Genomic DNA, 18,329 nt, shown 5'->3' with positions numbered 1-18,329 from the left:
TTTTGAAGAAAAAACGAAATACAAATTTCCAGAAGCACAAACGAAGTGAAGGAAAGGGACTGAAGTTAGACTCAGGGAAAACTATGCTTGCCATGCTCGATATAATATCTAAATTTCAACGGACAATCAGTTGAGATTGTATGATTGTAGTACTTTAGTGTAGAACTGAAACTAGAAAACCAATTTATGAATATTTTTTAGGATTATTGACCTCTTGTCTGACTCATACTTATCTCTGAAAATTTGAAAAACCTTTTTAGTGAGAGAATAGACCTTGGTTATCATATATATTTTCAGTGTCAAGCTTTTCTAATTTTGAGAATCATTAGAGTTTCTAGCCTTTGGTTGCTTAGTCGGTTCATGATGTTTTGGTGTATAAACAGCCATTTCAAACTTATATATATAATCTTAAAAACAATAGATCTTGTTCTTGGAACAAGATGAAAAACTGAAACGGAAAAGAAACTGCAATGGGAATGAAATTGAAACGGAAATGAAATGAGGAAGACACTAATTGTAACAGAAATGAAATGAAATGATATCATATTAATAATGTATACTTACAACAAGAAGATTATATATTTTGTTTTAGGTAACTAAAACTTATGATATTACCTTTGAAGTTTTCTTTCCTTAATAAACCTCTTAAATTCCGTATGTTTAGTTTGTTACTCAACTTGAGGTGATTTAGTATTCAAATAAAGTCAGATGATTGGTTGTTATAAATGTTAAATTCACATCTCTGACAAATTATACATATATTGCTCTTGGGGTAATTTTATTTTTTCTATTTTATAAAATTAAATAGCATAGATTCTATTTACAGTTGATGGAATTTTTTTTGATTAAATTATTGCATACCATTTTGTGCATGTAATATAATGTGATGTGTTGCACAAAGATGGAAAAGGATATGGGGAATCTTTAATTCTAAACAATATAGCTAGGAAACAGAAAAGGGACTGAAATGAAAACACTAATGAGAAAGAGTTTATGTGCTACTTATTTATGCATTTATGTTCATCTATGATTGCCATTTAAGTTGTGTTCCTTATTGGAAAATCGATTTTAATTTGTATATGTGGGACTAGCTGTAGATTTTGAAAATATAAGCAACTTATGTTACTAAATGTGAAGAAAATAATTGCTATCATTCTCTTGTTCATTATATTTTCATTCGTTTTCTTATAATCAAAACTGTAATCTACTTTTTAGATCTTGATTCTTATTTTGCATCCTTGCTTTAGTTAATGGAAATCCGAAGCAAGGAGATTAAGACGGTGATGACTCTCCAGAAATTGTGTTCGAAACATATGGTGTTGCTGCAAAAAATAATGGAGATCCAGATGCTTATAAATATTCACATTCTGGCAGGTGGTCATTTAGCTTTGATGAAGATTCAAATGCTTATTATCACGGTGATCATTTTGACAAGTTGTTATGGAAAGGATATATTTCTGCTAATAAAATCTTTAGATGCTTTTGTATGAGTTCACTTTATGGTCCAGTTAAGCTTGGTTTCTTCCTCCATAGTCCATTAACCTCGTCGGAAATTTACCGAAATTGCTCAATAGTCTTGGTGTTTCAAAGTATAAATAATATATTTTCTATATATATTAATATGTACAAGTATAAAAATATTAATATATACACTATACAAATTTAATATAAATACAATGATTAAACTTTAAAAAATAAAAGGCAAGTTTTTTAATTGTATAATTAAGGGCATTTTTTAATGTGCAAAACTAAAAGGAGTAAGTAAATCGTTGACTAACATAAAACTTAACGACATTAAATTATATATGTGGAAAACTAGTGTATTAGGTAAAAACATATGAACTAATTAATGGTTTATACATTGTTGTGATTAAATCCTATAAGTTCACTTGTAAACTTGTAATTGGATAGAAACGAGATCAAAGGGGGCCGTGGTCCGGCTTACACACGGTCCAATGCCTAATTCATTTTTAGAGAAGACTTAAGAATCAACACAACATTAAATCAAAGATAAGATGTAATCTTAATGGACGAATGAAGTAGTGTACCTTGAGTGTTTTTTACTCTATTTACAATATGATCGAGCTATAGAAGACGGTTTTGAGCTTAGAAATGAGACGTGTGACCTGTTGATAGATGAATCTGCCCTCGGATATCAACCCTAAAAGGAACTAGGTTCGCGATTCATGGGATTGTGATTACGATAACGAGTGGATCTTGACTGTGTCTTTTGAAACTTCTCAAGCCAATGCCTTCAATACGGAATCGTATTCACCGGGTGACGCTACATGTTCAATTTTTCGAGATGATATTCATATTTAATAAATGTCACATAATAAGCTTATATCCGTCTGCCATCACTCATTAAAATAAATATGACACCTTAATATACCAGAAACAAAAAAAGAAATGGAAATGAAATCTCTCCTGCCATTAAGTCTCGAAATTCCGAAAAATGATTATTCCTCAAATGTTTATATTAACAGAAATAATAAAAGAATATGTCGAGTAATACAATATAAAAAAAACATGAACTCGATTGGGTTTCAAACTTATTACATGAATTTTTTTTCTGAGTTAGAATTTAAGGCTAAAACTTGGCCCAAATTTTAAAAGTGAGTGAAACGCTCCATCAAGTGTCAAAACCAAAATAACTTATAGATATTTTTTTTGATAGAAATTGGGACGAGACAGAGCTTGGGCAGGGTGAGCGCCCATGGCCTAAGAACTGAAAAACCCGAATATATTAAAAAATAAAAAGTTTGAGTTTTAAACAAGAAGAGGGGACGGAGGACAAACAAAAGGAAAAAAAAATAGAGAGTTAGGAGAAACGAAGATGACTAAAATTACAAATGTCATGATCAATCATCAAGTGACAAAAAGCAGCCGAAGCCAATTAATTGTCGAAGAGGAGACCCCAAATTTTGCAAGAGCGTCTGCAACTCTGTTTCCTTCCCTAAAAATGTGTGTAGAGAAAATGGTCATCATTGAGCAAATGTTGAGACAATGCAACCAATCTTGACGAATAGCCCAGGGGACCTCCATGGAACGATGTTTAATTAGATTAACCACATACATCGAGTTAGACTCAACCCAAAGATGATGCCAATTATTCTCCCAAGCTAATTCAATTGTGAAAATTGCAACTCTTAATTCAGCCATATAGGCAAAAGAAGGAGGGATAGAAAGTGCAAAATAGCCTTTGGAGAAGCCGTGAGAGTTACGAAAAATGCCACCCGCCCCCGCCTCACCAGGTGCACCAAGGGTAGAGCCATCAACATTAACTTTAACCCAGCCATGAGGAGGCTTAACCCAACGGACCGAAATGATGTTGGGAGCAGGAGGGGTCCTTGGAGAAGCCTGAAGACGGGATAAAACCAGCATCATGACTTGAGGTGCAAAAACCTCTAGCACTGGTAAAGAACTCTCTGATCATCCGAAAGAGACGGATCTGAGCGAACTGGATAGAGGGAGAAACTTCGTTGAAAATTGCATCATTCCTGGTGTGCCAAATTAACCAGATGCAAGTGACAGAGGCAACACGCCAGATAAAGACACCTGAGAGACGAAGCGTAAGCTACGCAGACTGTCGAAGAAGTGGATAAATTGGGAGTACCTTAGTAAAGAGCAATTGAAAACCTGCTCAAGGACCCGCCAAAGAGAACCTGCAAAGTAACAATTAATAAATAAATGGTTAATGGATTCAGCATCCATACCACAAAGAGCACATCGAGAAGCTATAGAGCACCATGGCACTGGAGAAGATCTTGAGTCGGAATGTGACCATGCAAAACTCTCCAAAAGGTGAAAGAACGAGAGGGAGGGATGTGGTGATTCCAAAAAAATTTACGCCAATCCACTAATCGAATAATATTTCTTAGTAGTGAAAGTACCTTTCTCAGAGGGCTGCGAAGCACAGAAGTCATTACTGTCTCGACCTCTTTGAATTAACCGAATACTGTTTTGAACATCCGAAGGCAGATTTTCTAAATTAAGCCACTTCGAGTGAACAAAAAAATCCTTGACAGAATTACAGCGATTATGCTTAACGTGCAAATCAAGCCCCAATTTATCTGCCACCGAAGGAATTATCCACCTATCAGTCCATAAGTTGAGAGCCGAAGACCAATCCACTAAATAGTTGGTTCCAAATTGAGGAGTAAACAAATCTACAAGAGGACCAAATCGAAGATGGGGCAATGGTAGCTTTAGGCAATCTTGAGACTTCCATAAATCTAGATTTCAAAAGTGAAATAGCCAGACTATTACTTTGGATCAGCTCCCAACATAATTTTCCCAAGAGTGCCTGATTAAAAACCTTGAAGTCCTTTATTCCTAAACCTCCACCCTCCAAGCTTTTACAACAAGTCTTCCAAGGAATAGTAATTAGTTTCCTTTTATCAATACAACCCGTCCAAAGGAAATTTCTAACTCCTCTATTAAGCTTTTTCAACAATCTCATAGGCCACTTATAAATTAAGAAGGAATGAACTAGAGAGCCAGTTATAGAAGATTTAATTAGAGTTAAACAACCAGCAAAGGACAAAGAACCACCTTTCTATTTACAAAAATGAGAAATAAATTTATCCGCCAGGCTACTGAGATGGCGAGCCCTTGGAGCTCCTTTAAAAAGGGGAACCCCTAAGTAATTGAATGGAAGAGACTCCATACGGATGCCAAGACAATGAGCAACCCTATCTCGCCTAGGCAGACTAACCTGAGAACTAAAGAAGACAGAAGATTTGCTCCAGCTAACCTATCAACCTGAGATCTTCCCATAGAAAAGAAAGAAATCCTTGAGCGAACACATGTTGCACATAGAAGCTACACCAAAAAAATGTGCATATCATCAGCAAAAAGGAGGTGAGAAGGAAAAGGATTTCCACTAGAGTAGTACATTGGGGCATAAATATCATCCCGCTCCATTTTAGATAACCAACGAGAAAAAAAGTCCTCAGCAATGCCAAATAAAAGAGGAGAAAGGGGGTCCCCTTGCCTAACTCCCCTAGAACAACCGAAATAACCCCTCGGAGAACCATTAATCATAACAGATATACGAGCTAAGGCCAAGATATTTAGAATCCAGTCCCTGAACATGAGAGAAAATCCGAAACAATCCAACACGGACAAGAGAAAATTCCAAACCAAGGTATCAAAAGCCTTTCGGATATTAACCTTTAGGGCCATGTGACCACCAAAACGCTTTCGATCAAGCAAATTAACCCCCTCAGAATCTAAAGCAATGCACTGGTGTATACTACGACCTTTAAGAAGACCATACTGGTTGGAAGAAATGATTTTGACTGCAATAACTGCTAATCAATCTGTAAGGATTTTTGAAATAATTTTGAAACCAAAGTTGCTCATCACAATTGGGTGGAAATTCTCAATTCTGTCGGCTTCAGCAAACTTAAAAATAAGAGCCATTAGGCTAGAATTTAAACCAGGAAGGATGCAACCATAGTCGAAGAATGCCTGAACCATATTACAAACATCATTACCTAAAATGTCCTAAAAACGATGATAAAAAAATCCCTCCAAAACCATTAGGACCAGGGGCGCTATCAGGATCCATGTTAAAGACAGTGGATTTAATGGCCTCTATGGATGGTTTAGAAATTAGTTCCTCAATTTCTAAAGAAGTTACTAAGTTGGGAATTACTTCATTAATTGGAGAAAGATCAATATGCTCCCTTGAGCTACGAAAGAGGTTAGAGAAGTATCCAATTACATGATCAGATAACCTCTCCATGTCAGATGAAGGTCTACCTTCATCAATTATTAAATTCTGAATGTCAGCCCTTGACTTTCTAACTATGGCAGACTTCTGGAAAAAGCTTGTGATTCTATCACCGTCCTTAAGCCACTTAATACGGATTTGATCTCTATACATCATTTTCTACCACAGAAGTTACAAGTCAAGGTTGGAGCAAGCAGCAGATTCGGCTCTACTCAAATCCGGGGAATCACCTTGCCTTGTAATTTGGTTTTGAATATCTGCAAGTTGGGATTCAGCCAAATGAATATTAGAGTCAACTTTGGCAAACACATTTTTATTCCAGTCCCTAAGAATAGGCCTGAGAGTACGAAGTTTATGGTATAATAATTGTGCAGAAGGAAGAGAAATGTGAGAAGCGGTCCAGTGATTAGCAATGACCCCCTTTAAAGAGTCCTCAGTTGTCCACATAGCATGAAATCTGAATCTAGCTATCCTTGGACCCCCGTTTTTGCATTGAAGAAGCATCGGACAGTGATCAGACATTAATGCTCTGTCCAAACGACATTCAACATGGGCTGCCCTATGCCGACCATTGGACCAGGTAAAATTTTGACCCAAAGTATCAATATCTACAAGATCATAATCATCAATAAAATTCCTGAAATCCCGACAAGAGCCAGAAGCATGAGGGGATCCAAGTTTCTCATGAGAACCTCTGATAGCATTGAAGTCTCCAAAAACCAACCATTTATCTTGAGGAGCAACACAAATTGATGGCGAATACCACAAATATCCCTCATTTCAGAAGCCAAATTACTTCTATAAACAAAGGAGAGTAGAAAATTCTTGCCACCAAGATGGTGCTGGACAGTAACATGCTGGGCATGGGAAGTATGAAGAGAGAGAAGAAGTCTCTCGAGATAGAAGCCAGAGAGAAGGAGATTCTTTATCATTCTAGGCAAAAAAGGGACAAACCAAGTGAACTCCAAAAACGGTCAGAAATGCATGTCACTAAAGCAAACAAGAGGTTCGGCAAGACACAGAATATCACACTACAAGAAAATTGTTTTTTGGCAACAAGTTTTTGCAACGACAAGCAAATTTCGTTGCAAAAAAGTTACTTTCGCAACAATTCAGCTTATGTCGTTGCCAGATATCGTTACTATAAATCTCGGCCAAAAATATTGGCCAAACGAAATCTAAGGAGAAAAGGCCTTGACTTTGGCAACAAGGTCTACGTTGCTATAAATATAAGATTTATAGCAACAACAACCAGTCGTTGCCAGAAATATCATCTTTTACAGCAACGAAGCTTTGTAGTGGCTATAAATATTGGCATATTTATATCAACATATTCATGTCGTTGCGGTAAATTAAACATTTTGGCTACGTAAGTCGTTGTTACTAAACACATTTGTTAAGCTAATGAAAGAGTAAACTGAACTAACACGTATAGCTACAAAAGCTTGTCGTTGCTTAAAATGAACTTTCAAAATGAACCTCTATGTCGCTGCTGAATATATCTAAAATTCCCTCCAAAAATTTTGTGTGGCGTGGATTTTTGAAAATTTTGGCCAATTTTAGCTACAACATTGTTGTTACTATAAATGTTATGATATTTAGTAGCAAAGATTTGGCGTTGCGTTTAATTAAATTATTTCGCTACAATTCGATTGTTGCACAAGAGTTTTTTTTTCTAATTAAAAAAATAAAAAAAATTTCCTAAAAAAATAAAATAAAATAAAAATTAATAGAAAATATAAAAGCCAAGTCACCCTAATTTCCCTCATTCTATTGCGCACCATTCCCTAAAATCCCCAATTCCTTCTGCCTCCCAACTCCGGCGCTTTCTAGCCCTCCAGACTCCGACGCTTTGCAGCCCTCCCGACGCCGGCGCTTGCAAGCTCTCCCCGGTGCCGGCGCCGTCGCTTTCCAGCTTACCTCGAGGCCGACTCCTTTCCACCAGACCCTGTTAAGATACTTTGTCAGTTTGCTGCTTCTCTCTGTCAGTCTAGGTATTCTCTATTTTGCTTCTCTCTAGTTTATTTTCTGTCTTCTTAATATAGATTACACTAACTAGATAGCTCAGTTGAAGGATCTATTTTACGCATAGAGTATTACGAGTGCTGGGAGTATAGGGTTCATTCGAAGGTTGTTAATTGGGATGGGTATAATGGGAGATTATTATTTTTTATTTTGGGTTTATTAGAATTTTTGTTATGTTTTGGTTTCTCTAAGGACTGTGATTTTGATGCTTCAAGTTTGTGCCATTTGTGTGTTGCATTTTGCTGTCGTTTACACTGTTTACATGCCTTTGGTTTCTATCAATTCAAAACTAAATAATAGTCCATGTCACTTCAGCTTGATATAATGTGATTCTTTTCAATTTTGAATTATGTGAGAGTGAGTTTTAGGTTGAACCCTAATTATCTAGGTTTGTTGTTCAGTATTGATTATGTAAACTAGATTGGTTCTTGAATCTATAAGATGCATGTTTTGTGTATAAGTGGCCATACTCTTGATAAGAATGCAGTTGTCCTATTTAATTAAAAGGTTGTTGAAACGTAAAACCATTAATTTATTAAGTGCATTCATCAAGCATGGACTCGTCCTAATTCTTTTTCTAGTTACGTGCCTGAGACTTCTACTGTAGCTCAGTAATTTTTTAGCGAATTTCTAGTCCCAAATTTAAGATTGCAATTTCACAAATTTCTATTGTCTTTGATGTCATTATTTGCGTTCAAATTGGAGAAAAAAAAAAGTACTAATGTTTATTCACTTTCCAATGAACAAAAATAAGATAGTTGTTCTGTGTATGTTAGAATGAAATGTTAATAAGGCCTAATGTGTTTTGTGAAGTTATTCTGTGTTTTCTGAATTGAAGCATTCAACTGTGTGCTTTTGTTATAGGTATAAGGTACCAAGGTGTTTTTTTGGGAAGTATCAATTTAGGACTAATGTATAAAATGGTACTAATTTAGGCTCACCGTTTATAAAATGGTACCAATTTAGGCTTACCGAGGCTTTTAATTATACTATTCTGTAAACTTTGAGCCTAAATTGGTGTCATTTTCTAAACATTGAGGCTAAATTGATACCATTTTATACGTTGAGACTAAATTACCTTTTAGAAAACTTTAGGTGTATTTTGGTCACTTAACCCTTTGTTATATTGTCACATTTAAAAAGTCCCTTCTTTTGGATTTTTTTAATGGCTTCTTCATCGGAAATCTTAAAATAGTCTACATTATTTATCAATTTGAATCCATATACTTGCCATGAAGTATGAGGTTATATTATACTTACAAGTGGGTATCCTTGGCTAACTAGAATAAAAATAAATTAATGTATCCGTTGATTATGAGTTTAATATGCTAAAGTGGGATGCTTACTTTTGCTTAAGAGTGAGAAAGGCTCCTAGTTTCTTTTTATATTTTCCTACTTAATAGAATAGCTCTTTTTTGTTAAAGCTCTTTTTGTTTAATTAGGTGATTTGCTATAGACGTGATTTGATGTAGATTTCTTTCTTCATCTTGATATAAACCAACAGTTGTGGAGTTTTCGAATTCAGGCATATTTGAATTAAGCAAACAGGTACTATAACTTGTACTTTGTGAAAGTTATTTTTTAATGTTAGAGTTTTGTTTCTGAATTTAAACTTCATGTTAAGAATACTAATACTTGCAATTAGTATAGGTCTCTTGTAATGAATCTCCAAGGAGTTTTTCAAAATTCTAGTCTTGTTGAAAAAAACATACTTCATCACTTTGTTTGTGAATGCTCGATATTGCTGTTTTTATACAAATAATCAGCTAGGGTAATTGCTAATTTTAAGGGATTGAAAAGTACAGTTTTTATACAATAATCAGTAGGGTAATTTCTTAATTTAAGGAACCGTAAAAATGCTGTTTCATGTAAACAGAATTGTCTTAAGTGTGGTTTTCTGTGCTTTTCATATAATATTCAGACATGTTTCTCTGCTTATTATTCATGATTTTCATTAATGTACAGAGCTGTTTCTCATTTTTCTTTATTCCCGTTTGCTTCAAGTTTTAATAGCTTCTATCTTTTTATTTTTGAATGTAGATATGGTGGTTCAAAGTCAAACAAAGATATCAAAGAAGAGCACTGGGGTGGAAATGCAAATATGGGAGGACGATGTCATAAGGTAATAAGGAAGACGACTGAAGATGGAAAAAGAAACAATGTCAATAGGGTAGTACAAGGTCAATCAAAAGATAGTAAGAAACACTGAAGGTGGAACAAGAACTCAAAACACTGAAGGTGGAATAAGAACTCATGTGACCTCTATTCACAGTGATCCTCTACGCATTGTGGAAACTGATAATGATATGGATGATATGGGCTCTAATACCCATAGTCCTACAAATGAAGAAAATGCAAACAATGATCCAGTGCAACCTAGAAATGATCAAGGTAATTCTGCCCCTTTTTTGCTTTAAATGATCTAATGCAACCTTAAATTCTGAAACTATAAAACTCAGTTGTGTATGAATCTGCAATTTTCTGTAAGTGTTATATTAACTAGATTAATAGTGAATAATTGATAAAGAGAAGTTCAGAGGTAAGAGGAAGAACACTATTATGAACTAGATTAATATGCATGACCTTTTAATACTTCTGAGGTCATAAAAACAGTTACAAGATAGCTCAGCAAGGACAGCTGCCAACAATCTTTTTAACAACAGCACTTCAATAAACTGTTAATTATCCTTCTTCTTCCTCCTTTGATAGGTAACATTAAGACATGCTTTTTTTTTTGCTTTGCACACAACTCAGTTATTACAGAGTCCTGCAATTTTCTGTTAAGACATGCTTTAAATATTTTTAACAGCTCTAAAAAAAGTACATGTAAGTTAAATGAAGTACATGTAAGTTAAATGAATTTGGCTCATGTTAATATTCTGGTATGGCTACTGCTACTTTTGAATCTTATTCTATCAAAGTTAAATGCATACTGAAAACTCAACTTAATGAATTTTTTGAAGGAACAACTCCATCAACTTGTGCAAGACAAGGACAAAGAACCTAAAGGGGAGGAAACCCGTCCTCAAACACAAGAAGAAATGTTGCTTCATGTACTTAACCTAAGATCTGGCCACACTCGAGGAAAAGGCAGTGGATATGGTGGCTCGATTAGATCAAGATTGTAGCAAGAACAACAAAACATTCGCAAACAACAAGATCAGATCACTGTTCTAAAAAGTGAGCTAGAAGAGAGTCAAAATCAGATTACACATCTACAAAGGGAGCTAGAAGGAAGTCAAAATCAGAGTACTTATCTGCAAAATGAGCTAGAAGCAAACAAGAAGCAAATGGAAGAGTTTAAAGAAGCAAGTGGGAAGAAAATGGAAGAATATAAAGCACAACAAAGATGCATTATAATGAACTTATGGAAATGATAAAAATGGTCAAATAGGTATTTATAATGAACTTACAATTCTTTTTTATTTGCATATATTAGTAACTATTTTGCAGCCATGTTCATTTTCAATCTCTTAAAAATATTTTGCTTATCCTCTGTTCTTTTCATTTTCTTATGTAGGATGGAGTTTCATAATGATAGATAATTATCACGAATGGAAGTGAAGTACAAAGAGGAATCCATGCTTGAGAAAATAGACCACTTTTTTTTGTGTAGTTAATGAACTTGTGGCTTTGAATTTCTGTGAAATTCATACTCAAGCTTTTTGCTAATTTTGAAATTTCTTAGAATTAGATGTCATTTGTTTATGTAAAGAACCCATGTTGATTTGGTAACTTATGATGGGTAACTAAGTAGTTTTCTCTTATATATAATTGTTGTTTTCCAATTTGTGGTAATGGGTACGTATCGTATTATTTCTGATATTTATTTCATATGCAGTATTATCAAAAAGCAGGAACATCATATGGATGGATCTCATTAAAAAAAACAAAAACCATAATATATGGCAACGACAAAGTTGTTGTAAAATAAAACATATATGGCAACGACAAAGTTGTTGTAAAATAAAACATATATGGCAACGCCATTCGTTGTAGCTACATATCGATATATATGGCAATGCCGTATATTGTTGCCAAAGTTTCCATATATATAGCAACGACATTGGTTGTTGCTGAAATTTATACTCTATGGCAACAACATAACACATAGCCAAAGACTAATATATGGCAACGATAGTCTTTGTTGCTGAAGTTTAGCATATATAGCAGCGTCATAGTTGTTATAAAAGACATATTTTATCTTCGTTTCGAGCTTACAAATTTGGCAACACGCGTGTCGTTGCCAAAGCTGACGGTTTGGCAACGACAACAAAGTCGTTGCAGAAATCTTTAGTAACGAAGTTTATTGTAATAGGCGCCGGTCGTTGCGAAAAAGCATTTGTCGTTGCTAAAACTATTTTACGCAATGACATGATGCGTTGCCAAAAAGCGATTTTCTTGTAGTGTCAGGACGGTGTTGTTGGAACAAAAGTTTCAGGGCTCGTTGTGTGCGATCATTACCGATGCCCCTACAATTCCAAAATAGCACAATTATTGAAACTGCACAGGCGGCTTGCTATGCTGTTTACCATTGACCTCAAAAGGAATGGAATTTTCTTTGTGTTTTCTCCTCTTCTGGACCTTAGACCATGTTTTATCCTCTGGATCATCAATTCTTGCTACCTGCAAATTGTCATTATTTCCAGAGTCTATTATTTGCAAGTTTTGTAATTCTGAAACTTGGGGATCAGGAGGGAAAATATGCCAACCCATGCTAGCCAATTCCTTATCAAGTTGATAGGAAGGAAAACCATGAGTAGGAGAAGACGGGGCCGAGTCAGAGTTAGAAGCCAAAATTGGCTCACTATTCTTCACTGAGCTATGAAGCACCATTTGTGGCTCATAGTCTTTATGATTATCAACTTCTCTTTTAGATAGTTCCCCTTTAGATGACTCACCAGTTTCCGTGTGACATCCTTGCTTTTTCTTCCAAACCCGAGTGATGGATCTACCTCAAGGTTCTGGAGATCTCACCTTTTGTTTGCCTTCCCTTTGTTTGAGCTCAACATGATCCTCACGACGAAGGTTCCTCCTACAAGCTCCTGTAGAATGACCAATTGAATGACAGATTGAGCATAAATCAGGGAGCCTTTCATATTCAAGGGAAACCCAATGCATGGAGGTATCAATGTCCACCCTAAGTCTATATTGAACTTCTTTAGAAAGTTCAACATTTATCAAAATCGATGCATAATGACCCAATTCACCATCAACTATGTTCTTATCAAAACAAAATGGTACACCTACCCCTCTTACAATGCTTGTCATTATCCCCTTATCCCAGAACTCCCATGGAAGGTTGTAAAATCTGACCCAGACTTGAGCAGAAGTGGATTGATAAGAATCTGGATTAAATCCTAGACTCCAAGGAATGAGGCGCAGAATTCCAAGCTTAAGTGCAATGGCTCCACGACCCTAAACAGATTGGAGAACATTGACAAGTGGGAGAATGATGTGATAGAAACCCCTGCCCAAAGAAATCAGTTTCCAATTGGGAGAGCAACCCCAAATAGAGGAAAGTTTGGATTTCAAATCCGGTTGTTTCCAAGGAGATTCCCCTTTAGAAACAATGATACATCCGATAATAGACTGTTTACAAAAATTGAGTCCCTCATTATAAATACCTTGCTGAATATTCAATGATAATTATATGAATGACAACACCTATAGAACTTCAAAACTTTAGGGAGTAGGTGAAATTTGAGAGTAAGGGGCAAGAAAACTAATTATATTACAAATCATCTATGATTATATGCTTACTTGAAAACTAATTAATTGTTTTGTAACTCTAAAAAAAAACTCTTTGTAACTATAAATATAATTATAATATTTGTGAAAAATAACAGTCTTCGAATTCAATTGAATTTATAGTTTGAAAACTTTATTTGTTTATAACCAATTACAATTCCATTTAATTAATTGTCATATTAAAATAAATTAATTATTTTATCAGTGTAAAAATAAGACTATAAAATGCATGGTTCATTGATTCGTTCTGGCTTGTCGGGAAGAGATTCACATAGAGATTACTGTTAGTCAGGAATTACTTTCTATATTAGCTAGCGGGGGCAGGTTTTCCTATGGTGGTTCTGAGAGTCTTATAGCCTCCATAAAGAGAGTGAATTTATAGATGAGCATTGTTGCAAAAAAAATGGAAATGGACACATGAAAACCTTATTTCTAAAAAGAAACGGAAACGAAAACGAAGACGAAACGAGGACACTCTAAAGAAGAAGAGTTTTTGTACAACATAGTATATGTGTTTATGTTTATCTTTGACTGTCATTTAAGTTGTGGTAATATAAATGTAGGACTAGCATATATTTTGAAAACTAAACCAATAACTTTAATAAATGTGATGAAAATAATGATATCCTTCTTTTGTTCACTACTTTCATTTGTCAGTAGTTAATGAAAACCCAAAGCAAGGAGATTAAGATGGTGGTCATGGAAACAATAATGGAGATTCAGTATGTGGCTTGATGATTTTTGACAAGTTGTTGTGGCAAGCATACTTTTGTGCTAATAAATTTTTCATATCAAGTTATGGAGGTTATTAATTTTGAAGACGCTACATGTTCTCTTTTTCATAAATGTCACATGACAAGCTTATATTCGCCTGATATTACTCATTAAAATAAATATGAGACCTTAACATACCAGAAAGAAAAAACAAATGGAAATGAAATCTTTACATGATTTTTTTTTTCTTGCGTTAAAGAGGTAAATTAAACAATAGTAAAGATTGATAAATTATTTACAAGTGTATCATTTTCTTAAATAAATTTTTCAAAATGTCAAATCTTGTGTTATTTTAAAATGTGTTTCTTCCTACAAGTGACTAACTGAAAATTTGACAAAACAAAATTAAAATTACGATATTATGATATTTAAAAATTTAAAATCATTGATAAAATGCATAAAAATGATTTTCATGAATGTAAATAAAAAATAAAATCTGATTTTTAATGTAATTTCCTCTAGAATTTAAGACTAATACTTGGTCCAAATTTTAAAAGTGAGTGAAACGCTCCATCACGTGTCAAAACCAAAATACCTTATAGATAAATAATTATGAATCTTTAAAATTTCAGAGAACAATTTAAGTTTTTGAGGTTATTGAATTTCATTGTATAAAGATAGAAGTTATTAAATGCAATTGGACAAAAATACGAGATTATTAATGATAATTAGACAAAAATAGAGGGTGTAACTTAGAACTTTAAAACTTCAAGGAGTAGGTGAAATTTGACAGTGAGGGGCAAGAAATGTATGAATGACATCACCTATATAACTGAACTTACATCTTTGCTCTTCTCAATCGCGGAATAGCAATTAGGGTTACCTAATGTTCTCATCTCAATTATGCGATTAGGATTAGGGTTCATCTTCTGTGGCATAATCAAATCTATGTAAACCAATGAAGTTAGCATTCATCCATGCTTTTAGAATCTCATCTGTAACTGCTACAGTCCGGTAAATCTCCGATGAAGCCAGAATCAACCTTAATTCGGTAGAAACCCTTCCTCAAGAAAGAAACCAGGAGCTTCAAGTGATGGTCATGAACCCTAAAAAATCATCTTCAGGATCAATAACCTCCATAACTTTATCTGCTTCAATATTATTAGCAAAAAAGAGTTGTGTTTGTTTAGAGGTAAATTGAGCAATTGTAACTTCCTTATGTGTTTTTTTTTTGTTGCTCACTAACCCATACGTATTTTGATTCTGTCTTAAACTTTTTTTGTAGGAAACTATCTTGCTTAAGGAACTACCCCTTACAATTGTTTATGGTAAATATTTGCACTTTTGCTTTGTTGGGATTTATGTTTTAATGGAAATTATGGAGATATAATGAGATTTGCAGCTACTCTAGCTTATTATACGTGTTTACAGATGATCTATTATTATTAATTTTTCTTTAATTACTTGTTCCGAATAGTGGTTTTTTTTACGATGATTATGCCAAAAGGGAAGAATTTTAGGAGGTGATTTCAATAGATCTATTGTTAAATGTGTTTGTTTATGAGTGTCTTATATAAGTTTGTTTTAAACTTGATCTGCTAATTTTTCTTATTAGATGTTGCTATCTGGTGTGTTTGTTTATGAGTGGCATATATAACCTATTTGATGTGTCATATGATGATATGATTACTTGAAATTGAAACCCCAAGTCTGTTTATGTTTCTTTTGTTATGATAAGTTTTATATCTTTAATGTCTCCTGAATGCCTTTTAGATTTGAAGTTTATACAACCAAGGACTTTTTTTTTTTCATTAATGTGAAATCTGATGATGATGCTTCCTAATTGAAAGTTCATGTTGTGATTCTTGTGGATACATACTAATTTTAATTTTTGTCTAAACTGCTCAAACTGCTGATATACAGGAATGATTAATTGTTCTTGAAATTGGGATACAAGCAATTCCTACAAAAACATGGTGGCGTTGTTATTGCACCTAAAAAATAATAATTGATCAATTTGTTAAGAGAATATAAGTTCATTTTTACTTCTGGCATAGAATCAATTGAGAGGAAGCTTTTGCTGAAGATCTTTTTTTATTTAAAAACATACTTGTATATTAGGGGTTGATTGTTTTCCATGAAATAGGGAGTGTATGAGAAGGGCCATATTGATTGAATATTGTGAATAGTGTGCTAGCTGGATGCATGTTGAGAATGATATGGTGTTAAATTGATTGAATATGCTATAAATAAAAAAAAATTGCTAATGAAGTTTTCGATCTTGCTCAATTTAGCTTTTATATTTTGTAGAACTGAAGTTTTCGCGAGTAGCTTTTATATCTCTAAAAGTATGGACTTTTAGATTCAAAGTCTATACAACCAATGCACTTAAATGTATGGACTTTTATTTTATCATTAATGTGAAATCTGATACTGATGCTTCCGAATTGAAAGGTGATGCTGTGATTTTTGCTACAGGTTATGACGGAAAGAAAAAGCTCAAGGACATTGTTTGTAGTCTGTTAGAATTTAAGTTTTCAAAACTAAAAACTTTTATAGCTCAAGGACAATGCTTCTTCAAACCATGTGCGTCCCATCAAATATCAGAAGCTTCCTAGAAGTGAGTGGAAAACAATCTTCTATGAATTGATATGCATCCATTTTTTTATTAGTCGGGTGGCTTATAATAGAATTTATGCTAATTAAACCTCTCAAACTGCTGATATACAGGAATAATTGTCAAACAACCAAGAAACAGATCGGATTAATGTACACAAATATAGATGTTTAAACATTGTAATACTTTTATGGAGCTCTTAATGAAGGGTTGAAGAACGAGCTACATGAAGTTCCTAGTCATGGTAATGGGATCGTCAAAGACCTCAACATTGTTGAGAAGCTATAGCAGAATATGACGTTACCAAATCTGTCAGGAAAACACGAAGATATTGCAGAAAGCACTTGAAAACTGCATCAGGACCTTTCTAAAAAAATATCGAGATGACAATTTCATTTATCACGGGCTGCATAATCTCCATACTGAAATCAAGATTTACCATGTCACCCTTACTAATGAAGTATCTTTCGCCAATGCAATCAAAATCAGAAGGCAAAGTAGTCTGCAGCATCTGTAGAGCAGTCCAGATTGGACCAGAGCGTTGACTTTTCCCAAAAGCAGGTAAAGGCAAGGACGTTGATATGAACATACCTAATTGGTGGGCAGCTGCTTTATTGAAAAAAATACCCCTTGAACATTGTCTTTAAGGACAACCAGTACTTAATATATTAGAAAAGGATTGACTGGAGTACTTTTTAAGATACGCAGATGTTGATGAGGTTGCCAAAACAATAAAGGCGAAATGGATAGAAAAAAGAAGAAATACAGAATAAGAGGCTATGGTGATATTGCTACTGGAGGAGATTGTGACAGAAATTCTATTGAGGTTGCCTGTGAAATCTCTTTTGAGATTTAAGCATGCTTTCTATTCATGTCTTTTGTACAAAGAAGATTATGATGACACTATACATGCTGAAGGATTTGATTTTCCATATAAGTTTTCCACCATAGCCTCTCCGGCAGCAATTCCACCATAGCCTCTTCGGCCACAACACACTTCGATTTCTGTTTCAATTTTGATAAGTTTTCTCTGTAACCCTAATCTGTTCTAACTGCATATGTTTCTGCTATTAACCCTGAAAATGATTTTCTATGGGTTCATGAGCATCACTTGATGGTCCTCCGTACTTTCTTGGGGAAGTGTTCCTACCAAGTTAAGCTTGCTTTCTTCCTTCATAGTTCTTTCCCCTCATCGGAAATTTATGGGACTCTACCAGTTAGAGACGAGATTATGTAAGTATTGGTGAATGCTGATTTAATTGGTACGATGGTTTTGGTGTATTAAAGTTAGACATCGGTAATCTCTTGGTATTTTGATGCCATGAAGCTAATGTTGTTCTAAATTACTAAATGAATATGTTGTTCTAGCTTTCACTCAATGGTGTTCAATTTCCAATTCCAAATGATCATTATTTTGCCTTTTTTCTTATCTATCTGTTTGCTTTTATGTTGTCTAAATTATAAACATTTAGATGCTAAAAT

At 34.3% G+C, this 18,329-nt stretch overlaps 1 long non-coding RNA gene across 3 annotated transcripts; it reads left to right on the top strand.

The window, feature by feature from the left end:
• The first annotated feature begins 7,528 nt into the window (after positions 1-7,528).
• LOC136235300 (uncharacterized) lies at positions 7,529-11,552 on the top strand. Of its 3 annotated transcripts, none has more exons than XR_010691757.1 (5): positions 7,529-7,734; positions 9,270-9,313; positions 9,806-10,156; positions 10,729-11,159; positions 11,286-11,552. It is a non-coding gene; the product is annotated as an uncharacterized lncRNA (long non-coding RNA). The 3 variants fall into 3 exon arrangements; XR_010691756.1 differs by having other exon boundaries at positions 9,208-9,313; XR_010691758.1 differs by lacking the exon at positions 9,270-9,313.
• Positions 11,553-18,329: the final 6,777 nt, after the last annotated feature.

Source organism: Euphorbia lathyris, chromosome 7, assembly GCF_963576675.1.
Source record: "Euphorbia lathyris chromosome 7, ddEupLath1.1, whole genome shotgun sequence".
Classification (NCBI taxonomy): domain Eukaryota; kingdom Viridiplantae; phylum Streptophyta; class Magnoliopsida; order Malpighiales; family Euphorbiaceae; genus Euphorbia; species Euphorbia lathyris.
The sequence above is the reverse complement of the archived record's forward strand: the minus strand, read 5'-3'. Positions and strand labels throughout refer to the sequence as shown.